Source organism: Lonchura striata, chromosome 7 (genome assembly GCF_046129695.1).
Source record: "Lonchura striata isolate bLonStr1 chromosome 7, bLonStr1.mat, whole genome shotgun sequence".
Classification (NCBI taxonomy): Eukaryota; Metazoa; Chordata; class Aves; order Passeriformes; family Estrildidae; genus Lonchura; species Lonchura striata.
In genome coordinates, this window is record NC_134609.1 from 21,299,308 (window position 1) to 21,317,717 (window position 18,410).

Genomic DNA, 18,410 nt, shown 5'->3' on the forward strand with positions numbered 1-18,410 from the left:
GGTTTTTTTTAATGTCCTCTAATCTTCTGATTCTGAAGTGGGAGATTTGAAATGTAGCGTGAGAAGTGGTGCTGCAGGAATTACTCTCATCCTCTATGAATTTACAGAAGTGAATATATCTGGATAACTGAACTCTGTGGGTCTCACCAAGGGGAACTTTTAGGTTATCTAAGGTTTTCCCACTGCTCATGGGAAACTTCTTGTTGTAACTTCATGTTCACCACATGGATAATGCAGTGAAAGGTAATGAAGTGAAACTTGTAATTTTGATTGATATGCTTGCCTGTAAGGTTTGGCCTTTTTTTTTTTTTTTTTTTTTTGGTGGGGCTGGGGTGGGGTGTTTAAGACTTCAAAAATCTGTTCTAAAGGAGTGTGACAGGAGACAGGCTCTGTCCTGGGAAAGCAAAGTGGGCCATGAGGGATCACAAACAAATGATCCTTGGGCTTTGCTCCTGGGAGTTAGATGGGTTTTGCAGTTTGCCATGGAGATATGGTTGTTTTCCCTCTACCTCAGCTGGCCCTACCACTGCTACTGTTCCAGGAGTTGTCCTTATGTTTTCTTGCAGGGGCTGGCTGGTCTTGCTGGTTGTCACAGAAGGGAAATGGCACAGCCCATGACTGCTGAAAGAAAAGGTCTCAGCCCGGGCAGTGGAGTTGAGTGGCCTGGGAAATGGAACTCCTCAGCTTTATCCCTGCCAGCTGGCATCTTTTCCATGCTCCTTTTCCCATCAATGCCACAAATCCATAAAGCACACCAGCCTGTCCATTGTCCCATAGCCTCTAATGCCTGGCACGAGCCCTCAAGCTGTGACCATTGCCTGGAGGGGCTGGAGGGTGTGAAACCACCTGGGCACTGAAGGACTTTGATGGAGCTCTGAGTCCCAATGCCAAATTCTTGTCCACTGCTTGGTGGCCCCCTAGATTGATGGTAGCATTCAAGAAGAGGTGGTGAAAGGATAAACAAGCCCAGTGTTTATTCCAGAACTGCCCAGAATAGGGCTGGAAGGGACCATGGGGGCCATCTAACATTAGGTTTGGTCTAAAGAACCAGCTATATTTGATCTGAAACCTAGTCATGTTTGCATAGCAAGAAGCTTGATGAGAGCCAGAATTTAATTGTCTGAAAGTAGGCAGAGACCCAGACCTGCTTTGCTGAAAAAGACAAACTATTTTAAAAGACGTTTTTGGAAATCTAGGCAATCTTCTCAGTGCTGTGTAATGTCTCAGTGTAAATTCAAAAATCAATTACTTTCTTTTACACTAAACAATGATTAAGCTGTTCAAACCACTTGGCAAACAAACAGCTGCAGCATCTACAGAATGAAAACTTCTGGAAAGGACCATAGTGATTGCTTGGATACTTGTTTTTGATTCAATTAGAATACACATATATTTTCCCCTCCTCCTTTCTTTCAGTGCTGAGATGGGCTATGCAGGAAGCTCTGAACTTGTATTTTATATTCTTGTGCATACATCTGAACCCATCAAATATAAATATTTGAAAATTTGACTTCAACTGCTCTGAGTAGTTTCTAGATTCCCAGATGAAATGCTAAACTGCCTAAGAGTCTGAAGATGAAACAAACTCATCAGTAGCAAAGCAGACCTGAAGATTACATATTTTGGTAATTGATAAAAGCACCACATTTTCAGACCCTTCATAAAAGAAAGAATCTGTGTATTAAAGCCCCGGATTATCTGGCCAGACTCTGTATCCATAGAAATCAAAGGCAAACTGTCAGTTCTCTATCTGTTTTCTTTTCTTCTCCAGGTGGCAAACTTCTCTTAAAAAAAAAAAATTATTTTCCTATGTTTTTATTCCTATGGGAACCTAGAAGAAAATATTGGAAAGCAGATAGAGCTTGATATTCTTGATTTGAAACATAAAAAGCAGGGCCAGAAATAAAGGTATTTAGCCCATGTAAGGCTGAATAATCTGCAGGCTGCAAGGTGTTAGCTTGCCAAGACATTGGGAAAGTAGTTCTTAATTCCTCACTGTTTGGCTTGTGCCTCTTTTCCTTGTGCAAGGACCCTGTATCCCTTCATAAATCAACTCCATCCTCTTTGTAGGGGATTGTTTTTGTGAGTGCCATAGTTATATTGATTTTTAACATGCAATATGTTCTCACCAACAGGCTGAATCCATGCTAAGAGATGCTTTAGTCAGGGTATTTTGAAAGCCCTGCTGCTGCACATGATCTCCCTATGGAAGTGTTTGGAAGGAGTTTCCTGTTGTTTTTGTGATCTTGCTGGGCTGTGGCTGCATGGGATGTCATTATGGGTCACATAAAGCTCTGCATCCAAAGGGGTGGCATCCCTGTGGGCCTGGCTGCCTGGGACTGCACACACAACGTGCCTCACTCACAGCTCCTGCTCCTGAGAATTTTCAGGATACCTTTGTGCCTTCTCTGCTCTGGGTCTGGCTGGAGAGCTGCCTGCCTTCCTGTGCAGCTCAGAGCAGCCTTTCCAGCTGAGCACAGCTGTGGCAGAGGACAGGGCCACTGTGGGAGACAGCTCAGCACAGCAGTGCCTGATGCCTGCAAAAGGCAAATATTGTCTGGTTGTGTGTTATGTGATGGTGCATAGCCCCCAAAAGCTTATTCATTTTGTCAGCTCTTTTTTCCCTTTTGGATTTTAACTTTCTGCTGCTACTTAACTTTGTAAAATAATGAATGACAAAAAATATGTTCTTAGAAATTCATGCCTGAGGCTGGGGCTTTTTCTAAGTAGTTTTGGCTCTTTAGAGGGAGTTACTACTAAGCAAAAATTATCATAATTAACTATAGTAAACTGCCTGCCATTTGATGTCTGAGACTTAAAAGCTTCTGTTGGGATCCAGACGGCTTCTAAAAACAAGGCCTCAGTGGCCTAATTAAAAAAGAAAGGGGAGAGAGAGAGAGAGGGGAGTAGGAAAGACTGGTGATAAATCTAAATAAATCACAATGGGCTGACAAGAGGAAAGGTAAGTTCAGCCTGACTTCTTGGTCCAAAAAGACAGCCTGGGAAGCCTTGCCCCATCATGCTTTTATTCTGAAGCAAAAAGTCCCCCGTTGCTCTGGATCCACTTCAGTGGAAAGAAATTTTGGATCAGTGTTTCTCAGAGCGTTAAAATACAGACATCCCCTTGAAGACTTCCAGTCTTGGGAAAACATATCAGATTTTGAGTAAGTTCACCCGGAGGCAGCAGCAGCCCTTGTGATGAATGTGGGCAGTACAAATATTTGTACAGCAATTAACTGCACAGTGCAGTGATAATAACACAAATATGTTTTTAGTGATAGTGCTTATAGCAGTTTAAATTTGGGCTGTAAATACATTGATTTCCTGGGGAATGGGTATTCACACCAGCAGAAGTCTCTTTCTGAGCTTGCAAATTGTTATGCTGCTACTGCCTCAGTGGGGTCAAGCAGGTTTCAAGGAGTCAGAGGATGTGACAGAAGGTGCATTGCTGGTCACACTATCATGCTGGTCAGGCATATTGCACCAGGGAAAGCTCTTCCCTTGCTCTTCTGCATGCTCAGACTGCTTCTCTGCCCAGTGAAAGGGGAGGAGTGAGCCTGCTTCTTACTGTCTTGTGCTGGAAGAAGCCTGACAAAGGAGTTAATGTGGTTATGTTCATGCAGAGTGACCTCTAGAAGTGACAGTGGTGGGCTCCTGTTGCTTTCTAGATGCTTTCCAAGGGCTCTGGGTGATGCAATCAGTCTGTGTCCTGGTGTTGGAGGGTGTTTTCCTGTAAATGCAGAAGCTTGTGGGTCATATCCTGGCTCGAAGCAAATACCAGCCTCACCCTGGTGCTGTCTGTGCCTGGTGGGAGGGATCCCTTGAGGCCATGAATTGCAGTGTCACTACAGCAACGTCTTGCACCGTCCCTGAGGTTGTGGCCAGCTTTGCAGCATGGTGCCACTGGACAAATTTTGCTGCTGGGTATTTGGTGCAGAGGTCTGGCAGTGCTGCACAGCTGGAGTATGGATGCCTGGCTGGCTGTTTTGCAGGCCAAGTGAATCACAGTGGGAATTGCTACCAAAACCAAGGGTGTTCCAAGACTGAGGACCTGGTGGTACCTGCTCATACTGCAGGTGTGAGGGAGGGAACACAGGTACAGGCTCTGGCCTCAGGCTGTGTTCAGGCTGTGTCTGGCCCAGGCTGAGGGTGGTGACCTCTCATGGATGAATGGAGAGCTCTTAGGGGGGATAGCACTACCCAAAGGGGCAGTCAGGACACAGCTGCCCTTCTCAGCTTCTGCACCCTGCACCTGCAGGGCTTGTGGGACTCTGCTATGTCACACTTGTGAAAGGGAAGCTGACACAAGTGAGGTCTGGCTTCCAGGCTGAGCTCTACCTTAAACTCCTCTCACAGCCTCCTTCAGTGCGGATGGAAGAAGAGATTGAGAACCTCACAACATTTAGAACCTCACAACTTCTGGCTGAAACAAAATAAGGAGCAAAGAAAACTGCTTGAAGGAGTTTGCACTTCTGAAAGAATAATTAAACTTTGCCCTTGAGGAGAAAGGGCAGTGAGTTGCAGTGATGAAGGTTAGTTATTTCCCTATGCCTTTTATTAAAAGGGATTGAGCACAAGTTTTTCAAAGCCCTGATGCAATGGTGTTTTTCCTAACTGTCCCTTTTGGCATTTTGGGTGGTGGGAGAAGCAATTTATTTTCCTTCTGATGTTGACTCATCCCCAGTTGTATCTCTCTGATGTTCAAGCGAGCTTTTGAGCTTGGCTCCATGAATCCTGCTGTTCTCCCCAAGTCCACAAATAAGGCTGTAACCATGGCAATTCTGTGCTGCTCAGACAAGCCATCAATGTTGAGAACTCTTGGCCTAATATTCCTAAAGGGAAAAGCAAAGCTTTCCTTGCTCTGAGAGCTCAAAGCAGAGAAGAAGGAAGGAGCCAAGAAGGGCTACTGGCCACTGTTGGGTTGTGCCTGCAGGGTCTAGGCCAGACCTGATGGCAGCCCTGGTGGCTCAAAGCAGAGGTCTGTGACAACACTGTGCTGTCACAGCACAAGCACCTGAACAAGAACAGGATGAGCAAAGAGAGATCTATCTCTTCACTGCTATGCTGTGCTTGTGGTGATCTCAGAGACTTCCAGAACCATTGTGTCTCCTCCATTAATCTGTGTGCTAAAAGTCCTGGGTCATGTGATGGCTTCTTTAAGGTTGCATTAGTGTAGTGTGATTCCATTGACTAAAACAGGATCACCTTGGCAGTCCTTTCCCATGCTGTTACCATTACAGATGTCATAGCTGCATCCTGCCAAACTTCCTCAAGGCTAACTCTGAGCACAAATGAGAAAAAGCTACTCTTTTGGCCAGTAGAGCCAAGATATCCATCACCTAGAATAAACTAGACCAGTGAAAATATGATTTCTTTTACCCTGTGGACTTTAGGAGAGAAATCACCTGTTTATCTAATATAAAGAAGTGTAAAATTAGATGTGCCATGTTTAATGGAGGGTGTAGTTCAGTAGTGCAGCTGAGCTGATCCAATGTCTTCTGGATCCTGGATTTTTTCACTTTCCATTTATGTATCTTTAGTGGCAGAGCTATTGTCAGCTTTGATTTTGGTTTTGCTAGTCAGCTCCTGCTGAGACAATTTAACTCACTAAGTTGGCACAAAAACAAACTTGGCTAAAAGTTTTCCCCCAGGATAGAATAAAGGAAGCATATTCTGTCAGATTAGTGAGCTGAACTGGCTCTGTGGAGGGCCTGACACAAGGACACTGGGGGACAAGGACAGATTGGGACAATCATCAGGTTGGGGGAAGAAAGGAGGAGGGGTAGGAAACTAGGATTAACTTGGTGTGCAAAAAACCTTTTTAAATTACTCTTGAACACAGCTGAAAGGTGCCACTAGCTGTGATACCTGGCATTGTGGGAGATTAATCCTGTCCACAGATTTTCAGCCACAGTGGCTGGGTCACACAGACTGTGTTAGACCCAGTGCCAAAGCCCAGCATGAGGACAGCGTAGTTTCTTTCTGGGAAAGGAATGGGCTTGGAGTTAGGAATGTTTTTGTCTTTCTCCCAGAAAGTCTCTACAAGATTGTTTACACGATTTTGCCTTGAATCTAATTATTCAGCAGAAGCTCCACATGGAGCTGCAGTGTATCCTAGCAGAAGCAGAGGCACGGCTGGGTAGACCTATTTTACCTCCCTAAACAGCATTAGATGTGGCAAAGAAAGCAGCTGCCTAAGCTACAGTTGTTACAAGCTGTTTTCCCACCTCCTACCTACCCTTTGAGATGATAATGTCTGCAAAACACAGCGGTATATGTACAGTATTTATGTGCTATAAATTACAGCACTTACTGTGAAGTGCACTGTGGAGATGGAGCTCCCTTTTCTTGTTCTCTGTCTATTTGGAACATGGATTGCCTGTCTTGGTGGAAAGGCAGGGCAGCAGCTTACACCTGCAACAGCAATTTCTCCCAGGAACTCAGACACAGGTCTAGATCCAGTTGCAAGTGACTTGGTAGCTGGAGGAATTACTGTGGGGTAGTGGTGGCAGCTACTGGAGGTTCGTGATGGTCCTGGATCCTGGAGATGCAGGGAGGTGTAGAGGCAGAAGAGATTCACTGTACTTGCTGGTAATCCTAGCGTGATTTCCCTGAGTGTTTTCCCCTAATGGGCTCGTTGTTGGGGGGAATTGGATATGGGGAAGGCCATGGTTCTTGCTTTCTCCTACCACCTGCTGGGGACTGAGCACATTTCTGTGGCTTTAAGTCTTGCAACAGTCTCAGGCTGCCTAGCATGTCAGGGGCAGTGTCATGAGCCCTGACAGATGAGACCTTCTGTGGCCAATCCATCAGACCCAACCAGTGCACCCAGAGGTGGAAATGTGGTTACCACAGGCTCCAGGCACAGGCAACGCTGGCAAAGGTCTGTACCTTCAGCACCTCCAGATTGGGCATCTGGACCTGAATAACCCTCATGTGGCTGCTCAGTAGAGCACATGCAGTGCTTGCCCTGTGCCTTACTGCTATGTCCTGCCCGTGTGCCTTGCCTTGGAAGAAGATCTGCCTTGTGCTTCGTGCTGGAAAATGCCCAATTGCAGCACTACCACAACATAAACTGCAGGTTATTGATGTCAACTGGCTGAAATTTCACCAAATCTGAAACTTCAGCAGCCAGGTGCTGGGTTGCCCTCTCCCCAACACTCTGCCAAAGCACCTGCTCCTGAGCACCATTCCTTCCCTTCCTGAGCATCTTGTGCCAGAGGCCATGCTGTCTGCAGTTCTGCAGCAGCTCCCTAAGGCACACACAGTGTATGGACGTGTCCTGACAGCTCCTCTTCCTCCTCTTCCAGATATATGCATGTCCCTTCTCTCATCTTTTCTCACACTTTTTCCTTTCAGCAGCAGAGAGGCATTTGAACCCTGGCTGAACTGATGGGATATTTTCATAATACTCCACATTTCCGCAATTAGTTGTGAGAGTTCTTTAAATCTAATTCTATTTATTTTTAACAGGCACTACTCCTAAATTTACTGAGTGGAATGCAATTGCTTAGCTTCGTTATTCTGTTGCAATAGGTCTGCTGCAATTTTATGAAGCAATAAGGGATGAAAGGCAGCAACTTTCTAGATGGTTAATAGTGTGTGTTTGTAGTGTTGATAAGGCACAAGGTCAAAGGCTCATAATTTTAATCACTAGAAGAAAACACCCTGGAGAGACAAGATCTTATTGGTATAATGACATGGAAGTGAGTCATGAAAAAGAAACTGCTATCAAAACTACCCATTCCTTTTTGCCTGGAGAAGCTGATGCTTGGGAGAGATCATTTGTAGAACTGCTCTAATGTCACATCTTCCCTTCACAGGTTATAAGCCAAGTGTTAACTTATAATGGGAATCCCCCAAGCCAGCTCTTTTCTGTATCTGCTAGCCAAAGAGAGATCCAGTTTTGTTCATGAAATTCATGCTGAGAGGTTTCCTGTGCCTGCAGAAACCCTGGAGCTTTCTGTGTGTGCAGGGGAGAGGTCAGATCTTGTGGAATCTGGCACGCTGCTGGGGGTGGCCCTGCCAGTGTGGCTGTGGCTTCATCCTGTGCTGCTGCTCTTCCCCCCTGCCAAGATCCCACTGGTGTCCTACATGATTGTAAAGAAACATCATCATCCCTGGGCCTGGCTGTAGCTGCAGCCTTACATTGTGCATGGGGACTCTGCTTTCCCTAAGCAAGCAGGTCATGGAATGCTGCCTCTCATTCTTCCTTATCCTTACGTGCTGATGTGAAAGCAAAGTTTCAGGTTTTTGCTCCTGTGTCTGCTTTGCCACTGTAGATGATGATGAACATCACTACTATGATGTTTGGCAAGTCATGTCACTGGTACCAGTTTCCCATCCTTATACACCCTCTGTATATCTGGGCTAATAGTACATCATAGCATAATCCAGGAATTCCAGGATGGAATAACAAATTTTGAAGGATTAGAGAGGTATCCTTTAGAAATGCTAAGTGATAATATTGTCTCCCTGTGGAGGCCGTTAGGAATTGTAACATGACATCTGAGGGAAAACTACCATTATAGCAACACAGATAAGCCAGATGGGCAAGTGATCCACACAGTTTATGTCAAGAAAACAGGAAGCATCTGTCTCTGTGGGTAATGGAAGAAATAATTAATGGATCCATGTACAGGCTGGGAGATTGATATCTGTAATTTAGCAGTGGCTGTTCAGCACTTCTATCAGCAATGACGAAGTGGCTTGCAGTGTTACCTGTTTCTTAATCAATCTCTTGATCACAGTGTGGAAGGGGGCTGGGGTTACCCCTCTGAGGAGAGAGATCTTATAAAACCAAGGAGCAGTGAAATACAGCCATATGGGATACCATATGTGAGGACAACATCTGCAGAGGGCTTCATCTTTTCTTTCTCATCTTTTTCCACTTCTCATCTTATTGAATTGTAAAGGGTTATTATATTAATATGTAGATCAGCTTCACAGCCATAGCTGAAAAGCCTGCTACTGTGAATCAAACTCCTGTGGCAGGGAAACCCGAGCAGCAGAGTACCATGGTGATGCCAGAGAAGCAGAGGATTGCTGATTTAATGCTTCAGTATGCAGAGTCTGGCTTTGTTGCAGGGGATGGAGACTGGTGGGGAGCTGTGCATTATGTGGGGCCACCAAGGTTGGTATAAATTTCTGGCATTACAGGGCACTGTAAAGTCAAAGCGCTCACCCTCATTTTGTAGTTCTCCATCCGTTGACTGAAATAGTCTGAGCCTCTTGTAGGTGGAGGGATGTGACAAGGGTTAAAGTGCTCAAAAGCTTGTCTGTTACCCAGCCTTACATCCTAAAAATTTAATGTGAAAGATCACCTCTGACTGCTGGTGTTGCCAGGTCTATCCAACTCCCTGCAGTGTATCAAGCCACCTGCAGCATGCTGCTTGCTCAGAAAACAGAGCTCTCAGGAGTTTTCCCCACCTGGGCTGTGAGAGGAAGCAGGATATGGCAGAGCTGGGCATCAAAAATAAGGAGCTGCAGGTCTGTTCCTGATCATGGCTCCCTGTGGCAGAGACCTCAGGGAGTTTCCAGTGAAAAGAGGAAGAACAGGAAGATGAGAGGGCACCTCCAGGGGGGAAAAACCCAATATCATGGGTACCAGTACCTGGTCCTCAGCTCAGGATATTTTATGCATAGGTATTCATTGGTAAAAGTGCAAGGTAGTCCTGAAGGCTGATTGGTTCAGACACAACTTCAAAGCCTTGCTGAGGAGTAGCTGTAGTAGAAGCAAGCGTGGAGTCTCAGTCTCCAAAATCCAACACCTGTGCTGCAATCAGTAGAGTTGGCTTTGCATCTGGAGAAAATATTTAAACCATGTTCTCAGGTGATTGAGGGGCATCTGGGCCTGTCCATCTATGAGCTCTGCTTCCTGATGTGGCAAGTGAGTTATACCTGACAGGTGTCATCAGGTTATATCCTTTTTTGTGTGTATAAGTCAGCAAGTGGAGGGCCTTGCCTTTCACCTGACATGGCCCCAGTTTTGAAATCTAGTGTTGGGGAGAGACTTATTTTAAGGACAGAAAATTGTAGTTTACTGTTTTATAAGTCTGATTCTGTTTATAGCCCTTTTCTTGTTCTGTTCAACTTAGTGAAACAGATTTTCATCCAGAGTAAATAATGTAACTGTTCCCTCCAGTGGAACTGCGATGATTCACACCAGCTTGAGTTTGGTTCCACTAACCTTAACTCCTCAATGCAATCAACTCTAACATAATTGCACTCTCATACCCATGTTTCACATCTTTGAGACTACTGCGGCAATTTTATATAACCTGGGATAAGTTCAAACCTGATAAAACTTCTTTAAGGTCACCCAGCTTCTGCTGGGGATGGAGACGATTGGGATTTGATAAATCTTCCTTTCAACATGATTCCAGCTTCCTGAATGTGTAGGATTTTTGGTGGCACAGTGGGAGGCTCTTTGCTCAGGAGCCCTGGTGGCACTGGTGGCTTAGTGGGTGCCCAGGTGCTGGCACCACTACTCCAGGGAGAAGCTCCTTGGGAGGGCTGTGGTGCTGCTCTCTGGCTGAGCTGCACTGGAGAGAGTTTGGAAACAGCCCAGCACCTGCATCTTTTCCTTTGGTCTAATGCTTTGGTGCTGTGGTTAACCTGCAGGGATTTCTGGACCTGTGCAGAGCTATGGAAATTCACCCTGTGCTGAGCAGAGTAGGACAGCTGGAAGTGACAGGGGGTAGTGGGGAACCACAGGGTTTTCTGGGCATGGGTTGGACTGCATTGATCAGTTCCTTGTAATTGAAAGCTCTGAGTCATTAGACAAGAAGGGATATGAAAGAAGGAGGAAATAAACTGACATTAAGGTAGTGGATATTTCCTTGCCTTATCATCTGGCTCCTTCATTCACCTCAAGGACCAGTTGTTCATCACACAGCCCTTTAACTGAATGCTTTCTCTTGCCACATTCTTTTCTGGATGGCTTTATTGTACAGTGAGGATGTACAATGAATCTTTCCATGGCTGCTGCAGTGAGTCTGGCCAAGAACCCATGCCATGGCCCTCTCAGGAAGGATTGGAGTGAGCAAGAAAGAGGCAATGAGCTACAGTAAATTGAGATTGTGATGTACTACAGAGCTCTCTTCTCTAAATGTCCTCCCTTAGCTGAGGAAGGCAAAGTGGTGTGGTGATGGATTTCATGAAAGGGGACACCTGAGAGCAGCAGCTATTTGAGAAGAGAGGTGTGCTTTATGGAGAGATTACATTTTTGTTTAAGCTTGCTTGGATGTCAAGATGACAGCTGTGTAGAGATTGTGTGGACAAATGAAGTGAGAGCTAATGCTTGGCTAGAGCAATGCAAGCTTCCCAGGGGGTATGGGTTTGCAGAACTACATGAAATCAGATTTCAGAGATCAGCCATGCTGAAAAGGTATTGACTGAAGATAAAATACAAGTACTTACCTCCTTGTTTTCTGCAGTGCTTTATTGCTCACTTCTGTTTGGTTTTGCACTAAGTAAAAGGATCTTTGTATTCTCTCTCAGTCAGGTCTACCTTTTGCAGGCCTACAGAGGTCATCACTCTTTCCTGGTACAGGAAAGGCTGAATACAGGAGAAAGCAAGGCTTCATATTCTGCGTGTGCCAACAAACAACATTTTTCATGGTTTGGCCATATCTGCTGTGGACTGATGTGAGTCCCTTCACCTCCTGAAGGATTTTTTTCCACATTTTCTATTATGGTATGAGAGAAGAAGTGAGGCCAAGGAAATTATGTGACCAAATATTACCTGCTGTATTATGTGACCAAATATTCCCATGGCAGTGTAGGGGAATCATTTGGTTCCTCATCTACATTCCTGACCATGGACAGATGCTGCAAAGGGAGCTTTTTCTGTAGGGGGCAGACTCTTCTATGCCATGGAGCTTCTGAAGGTTTAAGTTGGTTTAAATGAAAATCCAAAGGTCAGGAATTTTCCAGAGGACCCCAGGGTGATCTTCTGAGGAACCTTTCCTGTGTGGTTAATGACTACAGGCATGTGGAGAGCTGCTAGCCATGGACCACTTAGCTGGCAGAGGCTTAGAATGTGAGATCTGCTGGTATCATTCCCATCTGGGAGAAGGCAAAGTGGTAACTTGGAGTGGTACCAGCCAAATCCTGCAATTGGTGGCAAAGCTGGGGGGTGGATCGAGGTCTTTTCACCCTCTTCCCTGTGCTACTTGGCTCTCCTCACCCTGGGACCTAAAAGTGGTTATGAGGACTGCACCACAGGCCAGAGTCTTGCTTTGTGTGTGGAGGAAGAGGGGAAGTCTGGACCATGAGACTTCTCACAGGGTTGCTTCACACTAAGAGCTCCAGGGTGTTATGGGTATCCTATTAGACTGCTAATCCTTGACATGCTCATCTGGGAAGTGCAAAATCCAACCTATGTTTCTGGATACCCTCTCAATCCCCTCAGAGCTGAGAAGAAGAGGGTCATGACTCCACTTCCCTTGAAGGAACGCTCCTGCTGATCCAGTATTTACAGATCAGGTACTTCTTCATTCTGTCCCTGCAATCAGGCGTTCCATCTGTTTCTTTATAAAAAGCATCAACTACCTCAGAAAATCCTATCCCCACTCTTGGCAGCTGGGGTCATGCAGGACTCATTGAAGAAAGTAAATATAGGATGTGGGCATGCCTGGCAGTGACAGCTTTCTTGTGGTGCCAGCAGGCCCTCTGCCAGGTAATGCTGAACTCCTGGTGAGAGCTTCTCAGAGCACCTTTGGGATGAGTGCAGAAGAGCTCTGTGGTGAGATGAAATATTTAAAACCACTTTGGGTTGAAGCGAGGTGGGAGAGCAGCAGCCTCTTTAATCTGTGCACAGCTTTAAGACTGCATGTGAATCATTGATGAGGAGGGAAGAGTGTTTCTAAAGCTCTGGCAGGTCATTAAACCTGGTGATGGACTCATTAAACAGGGAGCTGCATGGAAAGCCCTGGACAAAAGTACCGGAGTATTTCACATCTATTGCCCTGTGGAGTGCCAGCACTTTTTACCTGTGACTTTCAGGGTATTGTTGCAGGGTATTTTATTAATAAAGGCAAATGTCTTAGGGCAGTGGATCGTGTTATGTAACAGAAAATGTGCAAAAAGCTTTTTGATCTGTCAGGCAAAAACATAAGAAGACTCAATGGTTGGAATTCTGGACTTGTGGTGTTTCTAAACATCTCATTGCACTGCATAGGGGGATTGGGTAAATCACCATGGCCAAATCTTTTATCTGGGACTTAATTGGGCTAGGTAAGGTGGGGGAGTGTTGCAGTGTTAGTGTTCCCATGGCTTCAGTGGAAGAGAAGTAAAAATGACACTTTGCCAAGCAGCATCCTCAAATCCATGTGTGTTCACAGTTTCTGCTGGCCACAGTGCCCACACCACAGAGCTGTTTGACCTGTACTGTACCTGCTGATCTGTGCCTCAGGCTTTCACTGACCCACCTGCAAAGACTGCATGTGCTGTTTGATGGGTTGGATAATTTTCTGGCCATGGCAATGACACATGCAGTGTCACATGATCTCTTCAAATGGTTTGAATTATTTGAATTCTTTGGAGAGAATTTTGCTTTTCAGCAAAATTTGCTGTTGTGATGTGTTGGCCATAGAGCTGAGTAAACCTGGACTTGCTTACAGGCCCTGTACTTCATTTCTGATTGTTAAATACACAGACCTAGATACTTGAATGTATTGCCCTCTTGGCTCTGGATGGGTTTGCAGGCTTTGAACAATATCCCTGATTGCTGTAGATTCACATAGCTGCGTTCCAAAGCACTGTGCAAATGTCACGCAGAGGGGATGATATCTGCCTTCCCCAGGGGGATGGACATTGTCCCTCACCTGGAAAGCAATCAGCAAGTGACCTTTTCTGGAGAAAGCTGCAGCTGTCTGCCCTTGCTTCTGTGGCCCTCAGGAGAGACTGGGAACAGCTGCAGAGGAAAAGAACCTTCAAATTAGCAATGGGCAGGAGGAGCAAGAGGTTAGCAATGTGCAGGATGCTTCTGGATTGAGAATTCTGAGTTCCTCTTCCCTCTGTCTCTTGGTCTGGAGGGGAATGAAAGGAGCTGGAGGCAACGTAGAGGAAGGACTTGTGGCAGAGGTGTGGGGATTTCTCACTCAGATGAGGCCTTGAGGCTCAGGTAAGTCCATGGATTGCTTGAAGCCATAGATGGTGGCAGGGTGGTGAAAGAGCTCCATTCCCCTTGCTGGGTGTGGTAGCTGCATCTTGTGTTTATAGCTTCTTCTTAGAGTTATGCTGGGACATCTTTCTTCTAAATGCAATGACGTCTGGCAGTGTGGAGAGCTGATGCTACTTAATATTGCTTAGGAATGCAGAAGAGGAAGTGGAAAATAATTAAATATGAAGTTTTGCTGCTGCTGCACATAAAGTTATCAAAGCTGCTCTGATTTTGTCCTAAACTAAACAGTAATTGAGTTGTTCCTTTTGCTTTTTGTTTTTTGTTCATTGCTTGAAACAAATAAGCTGTCCCTTAAATGAGCTATTTCCAGCAATCCTGTAAACAGTGTGCTCATTGGAGGTGGGAAGAGGGGTATGTGTGAGGGTTTGGGAATGCACAATTGGGTATGAGGAGTGCAGTGGGAAAGAACAAATGAATTCTGTCACTGTAAGTGAAGATTAAGCAGTGAAGAGAGTGCAGCTTCAGCTGGCAGTCATTGCAGAACAGCTTGGATATTTCAATAATCAGTTTAAAGTTGAGTTTATCAGACTCTTCAAGGTGTGTGGTTGTAGCTCAAAGCCATTGAAAGTCAAGAGAGATTATGACAGTGTGGAGTAAAAATGCATTAATGAGATCTCCATCCATGTGAGGAGGCGACAGAGCTGGGGTTGTCAGGAGCACTTTTCTGTTGCTTATGATCCTCAGCTCCCATTCTCAGCTAGGAGCAGAGAATGTTGTTTATCTGTTGAAAGTTCAGACACTACCTGAAGCTGAACCACCTCTGGACTCTCCTAGCAGTCTGTGGCTCTCCAGTCCCATGAAAGCATCTATTTTCTTTCCCTTCCAGTTGAACAAAGTGGCCTGCAGTGGACAGGCACAGACAAGAGCTCATCCTTGCCCAGGTGTACTCTGGCTGGTGAATGCCACTCCCTCTTAAGTCAGTGGGGCTGCAGGGAATTGCCCATGTGGCTGTGGTGTCCTGGCCATTAGATAGAAATCTGCCCAAGCTTCTTGCTTCAGTGGGGCTGGACTACTGTGTAGTGTGTTTTGCAGTATTTCTACTTGGGCAAGTCCATAGGCAATTACCTTGAATACCTGGGAATCTCAGCCTGGGGATGCCCAGAGGCTGTGCTGTCTGTGGCACTCCTCTACCTGTAATTACAGGCACCAACTCTGTTCAATGCTGCACTAAGAAATTAATCTTTATTTCCTGCTTAATCAAAAACATCTTGTTAGAATGGTTTGTTCCATTTTGGAGCTCTGTGGTGTGTGACCCCTTTCTGATTTCCAGCCCTCAGACTGGAGGGGATTCTGTCCCTTCTGGTTTCTCCAATGTGTAGCCAGTCTTGAGCTGAGATTTTTGGCATCTAGCAAAGGGCAGCCTTGACCTTGAGTACAGTCAGCTGCCCCACAAGCAATTTCTGCAGCTGCTCTCCTTTTCAGCCCATGGGGAGGCTGAGACTTGACCTAGAGGGAGGCGTGGTGCTTTGAGATCCAAATCTTTGCCATGGCTGGATGTAATGGTGTCCGTAGGGAACGTGCTTGCCTGGGAGTGTTTTTTGTGTTCTTGCTTGCCTTTTCACTCTGTACCAGAGGTTGGCCTGATCCTTCTGCTAGGCAGGTAAATGTGCATTTGCATAACACCTCTTACTGAGAGAGGAGTGAACAGCCAGCCAATCTTCCATCCCATTGGCTCATGAAAGATGAAAATTGTCTGTGTTATATTTTCCCCCTGGAACGACTTTGCTGCACTTGATATTATTCCATAATCATCTGTGTCTTTTTGTCTTACTACTTTCAGCAAATAAATGTAGCAGGTTTTTTTTTTTTTTTTTTCAAATCTGGCAGGACAGTAGAACACAGAGACAGGTGGAAGGGAATTTAACGGGGAAAAATATGCCAAAAGAAGTTACCACTTTTTCCTGAATCTAAAGGACTGGAAGAAAATGCATTTGAAAAGGATTAAATTACTCAATATAGTTTATGTGGCTAGAGGATAAGGAAGGATGCGTGTGCACTTGCTGAATGTGTGCTGGAGAATGGCCTATAAAAGGTTGCTGAGAGCAGCAAGATAAAATTTAGAAAAAGGGAAACTGTAAGCTGGAAAGAATATAAATTGTCCTGATGAGAGATATGTAGCAAGATGTGGGTGATTTCCTTGAGGGAATGGATAAGCTCTCCATTGCTGGGACTTTTTTAAAGTAAACTGGACAAAACAGTGAGAAATATACTCTAAGAACTAATCTTCTGTCAATTTGATGGATTAATGACCTAATTGGTTCTTTGGTTTCCTTCCATCTCTCATGCCTACTGTTCCGTGAGCAGCAGCTTCTAGTCATTAGGAATAAACTAGGTGAAAGGAATATGTTACTGGAAGTACTCATTTACTTTCAACAATTTGGTCTTTTTCCAGACCTCCTGGTCTTGATAAAGCTTTGGTGCTGTAGGAGATAGAATGGATCTGGGGCTCAGAGGTTGCCAAACCAAAACTTGCTTTTTGCTTTCCCTACAGGGCCTTGAGTTGTTTCTGTCTCTTGGATAGAAAATTTTTCAACGACTGGGCTATTCTTTCAAAACTATGGCAATTCATAGTCTCTTCTACATCTGTGGGCTGGTCTGTGCCACTTGCCCTCTCTGCAGGCTCCTTGGGGCTTCTCCAGAGCACAAATGGGCAGACAGATGGTTTTTGCACCACATTTCATGGGTCTGGGCTCTCTGGAGAGGCAAACCAGATGGCAAGTTTTGAAAACAACCTTTTCCCTTCCTCATGTGTTTTCCACCTTCCAAGTTTCCTGTGCTGCCTAACTTCCCAAATGTCCCACAAAGAAATCCCATACATGATCAGGGAAAGAGGGAGGGCATGATGGCTGTACTTTGATATTGTTGGTTCCTGGATATTACTTCCTGTGCATTGGAGGAACCTTCAGGATTGTTTAGATGCTTGAAAAACCAGAACCTGCTGCTTCATGGAGAGAACATCAAGGTGGTTTGGGCTAAACACAACAAGACACAGAGCTGTGACTTCTACCTAACCCATTTCATCCCAGTAACAATGAAGATTTTTTTCCTTCCCATTCTCCTTGACTGTTTACTCTTTCCTTTGTCTTTTTCTGCACCATTTAGGATATGTGGACCATGGCTATATCTACTGTGCTGCTACAGTCAGGATTCCAAGTACTGAGAAAACTGTCTTGTTTCTAGCTTCCTTGTCATCTCTTTCCCTTTGTACTGCTGGTAAAACAACCTGGCAATAGATGAAACTTTAAATACATTAGGCATTCATTTACATTTGAAGAGGGAAATAAAATATGCATGACTCACCATAATTCAGATTCATAGACTGTTTCCAGATTACATTTCTGCAATCAAAATTTGACTTTTTAAAGCAATTTTAATGACTGTAGGTGGTGGTAATTTTTTTTTTTTAGGTTTAAATGGTTTAAATGGTGGAGTTCTTAGGGCATTCAATGAACACTTCCTCATTTGATAGAGGTGATCTCTGGATTTCATTATTTCTTTTCAGAGTCTTCAGGTCTGGTAAACTGTGAGCATCATCAGTCCCTCTAACATTGGGTGGGGTTGCACAGACTGAGCCTTGATTGGGATTGGTCCCAGTGTTTTTTATGTTCCTGAACTCAAATCAGTCATAACCTTTCTCTTATTTCATTTTCAATGGGTTCTTTTCTCAAATTGCTTACAGGTGTCTCTTCCCTTGGAATGCAGAGTGCATTTACTGACTTTAAATTGGCTAAAACAACCTTGGTAAATACCACTTGAAGCTGCAGCTCCGATAACCCCCTTATGTTTTATCTTTCATTATTTTGGTGTTCACATTATTTAGCATTGTTCCATATTACCCAATTGTAAATTACCAGAAAGGAATGGCAATGGAGTGGAACCACTGATCCTCTGTCTATAGATCAGACTAATCTTAAAATCATTGAGCACAAACTTCATGCTGAAAGGAGATTTCTGCAGACTGTATCCTTATCTTTCTCAGTGCAATGCAGGATTTCTGCATGTATGGGAAGGGTTGTGATTGCACATGTGCAAACTAGTGCAGATCCTGGAGTCCTTTGAGAGAAGCAGTAGTGAAGTTTCTAGGTAGTGAAAACTTGTGCTGGAGGGAGATGAAACTGCCTGTGAAGGAGTGATCTGTTAATATCAAATTCCAGAAGATTAGAAAAATAAGTATCTTCTGAAAACACTTGAAGGGGAATGGCCACTGTGCAGTGTCTGTTTC